Raw genomic sequence first — 10,708 nt, forward strand, 5'->3', positions numbered from 1 at the left:
ACACGGAAACACACACACACACACACACACGTGCACGCACACTCACACTCACGCACACACCCACCCACACCCACCATAGAGATCAATAATCTTAATATCATTTTCTCCAAGCTGCATTTCCCTTCAGAACCTGTGTGTGTGTTCTAAGGTTCTAACGTTCCAGGCCCCTCTTCAGCTGTTTCCACCACGTCTCTCTGATGTGCTTCCAAGGAAACGAGTTCCCGTTGCCCTGCCGACGTCACGTTTCTCACAGTGTCTGGATTTTGTTTTGTATTTAACCTTCATCCATCATGCAGGTCTGTCTCATTGAGATAACATCTCCCTTTCAGGAGCAGGGGGAACAGAGTTTCAGACAAAACACACACACATACACACATACACACACACACACACACAACACTGAACTAACTATAGACTCACAGCAGTTACATATAGAAAACATAAACGTCATGACTAAAAGCAGCTGTCCTAATTGACTCGACCCTCGAGTTTTAAACTGTTCTGGAGAGCATTCCAGGCCCTCAGAGCTGAGGAACTCAAAACCTATTTCTCTACCATGAGGAACTGGTTCAGTTGGAATGGAAATGCCACAGTCGGTCTAAGCTAATGTAGCTTACTTGTGGTTTAAGCTAATGTAGCTTAATGTTGCTAACTTGGATTGCCATGACAATGCACTTTGACTGACCCTGTACACATCCTCTGAGTGGGTTATTTTGTCTGGTGAAACGACGTACACATATCACTTAATATTTTATTATTTATTTAGTTAATGTCGTTTCCTAAACGTCACCAAAATAGCAGCAGCCGCACACACACACACACACACACACACACACACACACACACACACACACACACACACACCCTCACCACTAATGGATCCAGGTAAAGCAGTTTCCCTAAGCCCTGCTCCAGAACCACATGGGGGAGAGAGTGAGAGAGAGAGAGAGAGAGATAGAGACAGAGAGAAAGAGAGAGAGAGACAGAGAAAGAGAGAGAGAGGGAGGGAGGGAGGCAGAGCTGAGGGATGGAGTGAGTTTGGAAGTGGAGGTGATGGATGGGGAGTGATTGCCTCTCCAACAGGACCACAGGCACACACTGCATCACAGGGCTACTCTGGCCCTCCTCCTCTCCTCCTCCTCTCCTCCCCTCCTCTCCTCTCCTCCCCTCCTCTCCTCCTCTCCTCCTCTCCTCTCCTCTCCTCCTCCTGACAGCTGCCTGCAGGAAGCAGAGACTGAGGTTTAATAAACGAGTAGGGCCAGCAGTCTCTCTCTCACCCACTTTCTCATTCCTGCTACCCCTCTACCCTCCCTCCATTCCTCCCTCCCTCCCCTCACTTACTCCACCTCTCTTCCTGCGATCTCTCCCTCCCTCCCTCCTCCCCTCACGTACTCTACCTCTCTCCGTCTCCAGCTTTTCTCTTTTTTTCTGCTCTCTCTCATTTCACCCTCTACAGTATTGTTCTCTCTCCCTCCCTCCCTCCCTCCCTCCCTCCCTCCCTCTCTCCCTCTCCAGTCTTGCCCTTCCGCCCTCTCTATTCTTCTATCGGTAAAAATATATACACTCACCGAACACTTTATTAGGAACACTATACTAATACTGGATCGGGCCTCCATTTGCTCTCAAAACAGCAAGATGTTCTCTTTCCACAAGATGTTGGAAACATCCCTTCAAGATTCCTGTCTGTGATGACATGATTGCATCACGCAATTCCTGCATTCCTTTCTCAGGTGCACTTTCAAGCTGTGAATCTCCCGTTCTACCATATCCAGAAGGTGTTATATTGGATTCAGATGCGGCTATACAGACAGGCCTTATGTAAGACTGAGAGAGAGACTAGGAGGAGAGGAGGGGGGGTGGAGGAGGGAGGATATAGGGGGGGAGGAGGGGAGGGGGGAGGAGGGAGGAGGGGAGGAGTGTCCTTGGTGTTCTCAGGGAGCTATGTGACCTCCCGCTCAGCCAAGTGGAACCCTGCCCTGCTTATACTCTGTCTGTTTGTCTCTCTCTCTCTCTCTCTCTCTCTCTCTCTCTCTCTCTCTCTCTCTCTCTCTCTCTCTCCGTCTCTCAGCCGTACTGCCTCCTTCGCCCTCTCTCTCCTTCCATCTCTCTGTCACTCTAGGGGAGGAACATGTACTGGTGTTTATATTTGTTTATATATATATTTATATATATATATATATATATATATATATATATATATATATATATATACTGTATAGCTTTTATAGTATAGTATTTGTGTGGGTGTTTGTGTGTGTTTATGTATGTAGATGTGAGTCTTAGGGATGTGTGTAAGTACTTAGATATGTCATCCAAACAGAGTGTGTTTAATGTTGTTGGTGAGTGTTCCATATCTGTGTGCGTGTGTGTTTGTGTGTGTGTGTACATGTGTGTGTATGTGTGTGTGTGTGTGTGTGTGTGTGTGTGTATGCGTACATGCCCAAGCACGTGCGCCTGTGAGTGTGTGTGTGTAAGGGGTGCAGACAGGCAGCTCTGGGACGTGTTAAAGCAGACCCTGCCCCCAGGGGAGTCTGGAAGCCCCCCCCCCCCATCCCCCCCCGCCGACAGGACAGACAGCAGGGGCCAGAGGTCAGCCATGAGGAACCCACGCCTCTCTTCGAGACGTCGTTTAAACTAATAAACAAATTAGCCCTCGCCGCGGGGAAGGGCAGGGGGGGGTGGAGGCGCCTCTGTGATCTGATGACTCCTCAGTAGGACGCGGGGAACCCGCCGCGAGGCGGGGAGGGGGTGTTTTAATGTGGCGGTCGTCATGGACACTCTCTCCGTGGTTCGTCTTGGGGTTTTATCGGCGCATAAAAAAAAACATATACGTCTGAGAGAGAAAAAAAACAGCACAAATACAAAACATAGAGAAAATTACGCGTTTTTGTTTTCTCCTTTCATTTTTCCTTCTTCTCATCGAGACGACAACGTTTTTTCCGGGGCGCCGTGTTTGTTATCTGGCGTGAAGGGGAGGGAAGGTGAGGGTGAGGGTGACACTTCCCGCACGGTGGCTACATTAGCGAGATTGAGGCCTTCCTGTGGAAGGTGTCTGGGTACGTGCGTCTGGCGGCGTGAGGGCCTGTCTCGTTGAGTGCTACCTGGCTGTGTTTTGCCAGTGTTATGAGGGCATTAACGCGGTGGAGATCAGGTGACCTGGTCGATAACTCTGATGGGATTACAGGATCATTTGGCGTGAGCTATTATTGCTCCATTAGTTTGTTATCCAATATCAGACACGTCTTTTCTCTCTCTCTCTCTCTCTTTCTCTGTGTCTCTCCCTCCCCCCCATGCTCTCTCTCTCCCTCCCCCTCTTCCTCTCTCTCTCTCTCTCCCTTTCTCCCTCTCCCTCTCTCTCTCCCTCTCCCCCTGGTGAACCTGAACCTGTTCTAAGACTTAGAAAAATGCTCGAAAGAAAAGAAGCTGATCTCGGGACATCTCGAACAAAAAATTAATATCCCAGGTGTCCTATGAAAATCCAATTGATCTGACCAGCGTAGTGGAGGAGCGTGTTGTGTACCGGAGAGAGAAAGGCCTCTGTCAGCGATTTACAGCCCATCGTTGTAATTACATTCTCTGTGGCTAAGCGAGGTGATTAACCAGGGGCTCTCTCTCCCCCGTGTGTGTGTGTGTGTGCGTGTGCGTGTGTGTGTGTGTATGCGTGTGTGTGTGTGTGTGTGTGCATGCACATGAAAAATGCTCCTCAGACGGAGACCAGCAGGGTGCGTCACGAGGTTCTGACATCAATAGAGACAGACTCATAATGGACCGGGTCTTTACAGGAGAGGAGCCATGCGGTGGGGGGCGGGGGGAGAGGAGCCGTGTGTGGGGGGGCGGCGGTGAGGGGGCACAGGTCAGGTCAGGAGAGGCGCCCTCCTCAATCGATGGAGGTGGACTGGTGTCTGGACCGTCGTGAACCAGACATGTCTTCTAGATGATGTCTTACATTGTTTTTGACACGCTAGCAATCAGAACAGCGGTGGGAAGGGAGCATTTTTTTGTGTGTGAGAAAGAGTATGTGTGTTTCTGTGTGTGTGTGTGTGTGTGTGTGTGTAACCACCAGAACCGTGTTTTTTTCTTCTTCTCTCTGAGCCCTGGCCAGCGGCCGGGCCGTGCTCCCTCGCCCGTTCCGCCCACGGACACGGTGGAGACGTCTTATCCTCAGCGGTGGCTGAACCCAGGCCAGGGCTGTGGCCAGACACACACTTATTGGACCTGGCTTCTCTAACACTTTGGGGGTGCACTTGATTTCCCCCTTCGGCTGGCACGATGAAACCCACCCAAAAAAAACCCGCTAACAACCTAACCCTAGCCGCCTTCCTCGCACGGTCGGCTGAAACCGAGCGCTCCGATTTCAGGGGAATTAAACAAATAAATAAACGACTACTTCCAAGTCTCCGGGACTCTGGAGAGGTGATCAGGGACCACCTATTAGAGCCTGGCCCCGAACCTACTCCACATACCTGGCAGCGCCCGGGAATGTCCCCGCCCCTCCCCTCCCCTCCCCTCCCCTCCCCTGGCGAGCCAGCCAGGAGTGAACAAGGCCGTCCCCGGGGGGGGGTGCTTTAACGGCGCCTCGTAAAAAAACCCAGAAGAAAGCGTCGGGGTTCTGAGGAGGCGTGGTGTAGCTGAGGGAGGTAGCAGGCGCCCGGGGGCGGTGATGTCAGAGCCCCCCCCACCCCCCCGCTGGTTCATGAGTCGAACGCCGTGGAGGGCACTGAGCGAGGGGGGGGGGGGGGGGGGGCTGACAGAGGTAGAAGAAAATCGGGTGTGTTTGATACTGTTTCTCATTCTGTTCCATGTGTCACAATTAGCCCTGTCCTCCGGTTTCTACCTCCACCAGCCTCCTGCAGCCTCCTGCAGCCTACGTGTATTCTGGGTCTAGAGGAGGAAGGGGGGTTTAGAGGAGAGCACCAGCAGCCATCTGTGGTGAGTTTAAGAAGCCAGAAATTGGATCTACGAGTAGACACACTGTTTATCTCTGCTAAGGCTGACCCTCTTAGACTGTCCTTTGTTCTTACACACACACACACACACTCTCGCACACACACACACAAACACACACCCGCGTGCATGCATGCACACTCTCGCACACACTCTCACACATACAAACACACGCACATACACACGCACATACACACACACATACACACACACACACACACACACACACCCGCGTGCATGCATGCACACTCTCGCACACACTCTCACACATACACACACACGCACACACACACACACACACACACACACACACACACACACACACACACTGCCACACACACAAAGTACATCGCTCAAGTGTAATTTCACTTCATAAAGAGCCACTTTCTCTCTCCTCTACACACAGTCACGCTGGCAACTGTGACACACAACATCTTTAAAAACCTATCAGGGTCACACACACACACGCACACATACACACACACACACACACACACGCACACATACACACACACACACACACACACACACAGACACACACACAGTCACACTGTACCTACACACCGTGATTTTCTTCTCCCAGCCAAGCGGTTAATACCTTTATCAGACCTCCCATCCCGAAGGAAACAAGATGGAGCTTCTCCAGGAAGGCTGGCTGAGGGGTCAGAGGTCACGCTCGGCTCTGGGATTATTCATGGGCTTGATGCACGGACGCACGGGTCTTACATATTCAACGGGGGAAACGTGTTCCTGTTCAGCATGCGGACAGATGCATATTAAAGCATCCGTCAGGCGGGCTGGGGGAGGCCACCCTGGGGGGGGGTCAGAGCTGCGCTGGAGGCTCAACCTGACGAGAGATACAGCTGTAATTATGGTGTTGGGGAGGTGTGTGTGTGTGTGTGTGTGTGTGTGTGTGAGTGTATGTGTGCCTGTTGTGTGTGTGCCTCTCTCTCAAACACACGCACGCACACACACACACCCCTCCACACACACACACACACACACACACACACACACACACACACACACACACCGGCCCTACCCCACTGTGCGAGTGCTAGGGCCCCTCCCCCACAGGAAGTGCAGGGTGCGGAGTGTAAACATGGCCGCTGTTGTCTGTGATAAGGGTGAGCAGACAGAGCCGGGCTGATAGCTAATCCCCCCCCCCACCTGAACAAAGAACCCCCCCCCCCCCCCCCGATACCGATGGGAGTCTGGGGGGTCGTGACCCTTGAGGACGGCAAAACAACCAGCTCACATTAGTCCTCCCCAGACGTCAGGACAGGATTCAGGCTACACTCGAGCGATCCTTTCTTTCCAAACGGGAGGCCCAAAAAAAAGGCATTCTTTTGTAAAGTTTTTTTTTTCTTTCCGGCCGGGCGGGAGGGTGGTGGGGGGGGTCGGTTGTTTGGGGCACTGAGGCGGTGGGTATTGTCTGGCAATCGCTGATAGACTAGGAGGTAATTTAGAGTCGAGGAGATGGAATGTATCGGCCTGGATCGTGGCCAGAACAAGGGGTGCTGTTCAATTCAAAAGTAAATGGGACCGTTTATTAAACCGGAACGCTGTTCTTCAGAAAAGCACTTCTTTGATACAAAAAGAGAAAAAACGTTGGTGATGCTATCCCCCCCCCCCCCCCCCTCCCTCCCCCCTGAACAACGGCGCCCCCGAATGAAGAGTGAAACAAACAATCCCCGCCACAATGGCCCGGGCCTCGCCGTGTTGATTCAATTAGACAGGATTCAATTAGAGCAATTGCAGCCATTCTCCGGTAATCGCCGTTTCACTATTCATGGACCCTCCTTCTCATTCCGAGTGGCTACCATTACACGTTCGTTCAGAGTCGAGAACAGAAGAAAAAAAAAGATTCTGTTCAAAACCGAGGGGGAGGCTGGTGAGGTAGAAATCGGAGGTTTCTCCACCGCGACGGGCCTCCCCCTGAGTCCCCAAAGATCCGGTTGCCGTTTCCTACGCGGCGTTTGACGACCATTTCTTATCGCCTAAATATAACACGTATATCTACGCCAAAATCGAGATATGACAACAATTCCATATTTCCTAGTACGATCTATATCAAGTATCCCGACACATCGTCAGATACGATCCACAGCCCTGCCTCAACTCTGAGGTCTGGGTTTGATGTCCTACATAACTTCAGAGTTGCTTAAGGACTTCTGAGATGCTGAGGGCGATGTGAGGGGGTGGGGTGGGGGGAGTGAGAAAAATAAAATCTGGCAAACTGTGTGCTGCTGTTTTCCGTTAATATCTAACGAGCCGGCTCCTCTGATCTGCTGTCTGAACACCCACTGCTTTCCTCTTGATCTCTCCTAATAGTGTCTCCCAACCTTCTCTCTCTCGCTCTCTCTCTCTCTCTCTCTCTCTCCCTGAGTCTTCCTGTTGCTGTGGCGAGGGGCGATAACCTTCGCGGTCGTGTGGGAACGCTGTTCGTCCGCTGGCAACTGACGCGGCAGTTCTTTTTTCGGAGCGTCTTATCTTATCTGTGTTATTGAATATTAATAATCATACGTGGTGATGTTGTTTGGGCTGCTCGGGGCCGTGTGAGGACAAACTAAAAGCAGCAGCCATTACTGATGCCCACTGCTGAGAAAAACATGCTTCTTTTCCTTCGGTGTGTGTGTGTGTGTGTCAGTGTGTGTCTGTTTGTGTGTGTGGGCGTAGCGTGTCTTGAATGCCGACCAACAGTCAATCCCATTTGGTTACATAACATACTGTATATGCAGTGCATCGGTGTGTGTGTATGTGTGTGTGTGTGTGTGTGTGTGTGTGTGTGTGAGAGGGAGAGAGAGACTCAGATCCTGTGGATAACTGGCTGGGTGGCTGGCTGGGGCTAAGCCGGTTAGATATTCAGATTGTTGTTGACACATCTGTTCTAATCTTGTTAAGGAGAAGATCATCTGTGTAGGTTAGACACCCCGATTATGGCAAGGGGGATGGGGAGGGGAGGTGTGTGTGTGTGTGTGTGAGAGAGAGAGGGGCTCCTTTTTCCCACAAGGTAGGCGTATCTCAGTTCAGAGTATCTGAACATAACGATATGAACGTATCGACGGGGGTTGCTATGGCGGACGGAATATTCTATGAGACGTCGAACTGCTGGAGGTGGATGTGGAGAGGGAGGTGGCCTGGCAGGTGTGCCTCCCCCCCCCCCCCCCCCCCCCCCAACCCACAAAACAGGTACCAGACACACGACAACAGGGCGTCAAGTTGGAGAAAAAGACAAAATGTTTTCTTCTTTTCCTGATTTCCTGTTCTTTGTCCAGCTGGACGACACAAACACAAAACCCTGGATTGTGACGGATGGTTTTGCGTCTCCGTCATGGTCGAAGGCCAGCGGCCACACAGAGGAAGACGAGAGGGGAGATTATCCTTCTGGGCTCTGAGTCGACAGAGTTTTCGGTTTCTTCCCCCACAGATATTTACAGTCCGACCGACAGGAGGGTTGTGTGTGTGTGTGTATGTGTGTGTGTGTGTCTGTGCGTGTCTGTGTGTGTGTGTGTGTGTGTGGTCGAGTCTGTTGTGCCTCTCTTTCATCCTTGTCTCAGTGTTTTTTCACGGAGATGACCAGGAGCAGGGGTGTCCAGTGGCCGGGGGGGGGGGGGGGGGAGGGGGGGAGAGGGGGGACAGTGGGGTAAGACAGAAGGCACCATCCTCGGCTCAAGTTCCCCCACAGGACAACGCCGCAAACACCAGAGACATCTCCTTTGTGCTGTCTCTCTCCCTCCCTCCCTCTCTCCCTCCCTCCCTCCCTTTGTCTTCCTGCCGCAACAAAGAACCACACAAGAGAACACAGCGACCTCTCTCCACTGACTCTCTGGTGACTCTCCAATGACACTTTGGTGACTCCCTGTTGACTCTCTGGTGACTCTCCGGTGACTCCAACTCCCAGCGTCCCCCTGGTGTGCCTGACAGGACCTCTAACCCCCCCCCAGGTCTCCCCGAGACGTCAGAGAGGCCGTGTTTCACTCCTCCGTGTCTGGTGTCGTTTACCGCCAGAATGGGTATTTGTGAATGAAAGGAAGGGAAAGGAAAGAGAGTAAAGAGAAAAAAAAGAAAATTAAAAAGGAGGAGGAGGGGTGTGTGTGTGTGTGGGGGGGGGTTGGGGGGCAGTAGTGAAAGGTGGCGTGTGTGACAGCATGATTGACGGAGGACGAAAGCCGGTCCCCCCCCTTCCCCCTCTAAACCACCCTCCATCACGTAAACAAAGGCCCGGCGTTAATGCCGACTGGGCGAACAACTTTCTTTTTTTTTTTTCTCCTCTTTTTTTCTTGTAAGCAAGTGGCCGGACTCTGGGCCTGGGAGACGAGGAGAGAGGAGAAACCCAAACAGCACTCCGCTGCCAGAGGACGCCAGGCGCATGTCAACAGGAAGCCTTTTGATATGGCTGGGAGAGGGTTTCTGAAACATTCACCTTTCAAAGAGGGGAGGGGGGAGGAGAGGGGAGGAGAGGGGAGGGGGGAGAGGGGGGGGAGGAAGGGGAGGGGGGGGGCTACCCACAACCTTGGATTTCACAGACGAACTTCAGAGAACACTAACCGTCTTCATGGCTTACTCGGCCCGTCCTTGAGGCACACACACACACACACACACACACACACACACACACACACACACACACACACACACTCACACTTTAATATGGTTTGGGTTGTTTAAGCGTGTCTGTGTAATCTCTGTGGTTGGCATGGCCACCTGTCACTTGTTAGTTGGTGAAGTGAAACACTTCCAACACATGAAACCCTGCTTCACCCAGGCAACTGGAACCACACACACACACACACACACACACACACACACACACACACAAAGACACACAGACACAGACACACAGACACACAGACATACACAGACACAGACACAGACACAGACACAGACACAGACACAGACACAGACACAGACACAGACACAGACACAGACACAGACACACACACACACACACACAGACGCAGACGCACACGCACACGCACACGCAGATACACACAGACAGACAGACACACACACACCTCCTCACTATAAACCTCTACAGGCCGGCTCCATGAAACACTAAACTGAGAACCTGTTTAACCTGTCTCCATCACCTAGGAATCACACATACACACTCTCTGTCTGTATGTCTATCGATCTGTCTGTCCATCAGTCTGTCCGTCCATCCGTCCGTCACTCACACACACAGACCACAGTCGTAACTGGCACAAGAATCACACATACACACACTGTCTGTCTCTCTCAAACACACACACACACACACATGCACGCACACACACACACACACACACACACACACACACACACACACACACGCACACACGCACACACACACACACACCACAGTCCTCGTGGGCATTAGAATCACACATACACACACTGTCTGTCTCTCTCAAACACACACACACACACACACGCACACACACACACGCACAAACACACACACACACACACACATACACACACACACACACACAGCCAAAGTTGCTTTTCTAACACCCTCTATCTTTAGCAGGAAATAGTTCAGATCTAGCTGTACTCTGGGGTGGAAACGCGCCTAATAATATTTATTTAATTTAATAAACATATACGCCACTTCAGCACTTTGCTGTTCTTAATTACACCAAAGAGGTGTTAATGAACTCACACACATACATGTACGTGTACACACACACACACACACACACACACACACAAATGATTATATCAGAACTTTTTAAAGGTTAGTGGGAGCCAGCACCTGTAGACTGGCAGTGCCTGGGGA

General features: G+C 51.6%; 1 protein-coding gene across 1 annotated transcript in view; it reads right to left on the reverse strand.

The window, feature by feature from the left end:
• tenm3 (teneurin transmembrane protein 3) overlaps positions 1 to 10,708 on the reverse strand; it is a gene marked incomplete at both ends in the record, with an annotated part of 153,966 nt that overhangs the window by 137,820 nt on the left and 5,438 nt on the right.

The sequence above is a fragment of the Nansenia antarctica genome (genome assembly GCF_963989245.1).
Source record: "Nansenia antarctica genome assembly, chromosome: 6".
NCBI classification, from domain to species: Eukaryota; Metazoa; Chordata; class Actinopteri; order Argentiniformes; family Microstomatidae; genus Nansenia; species Nansenia antarctica.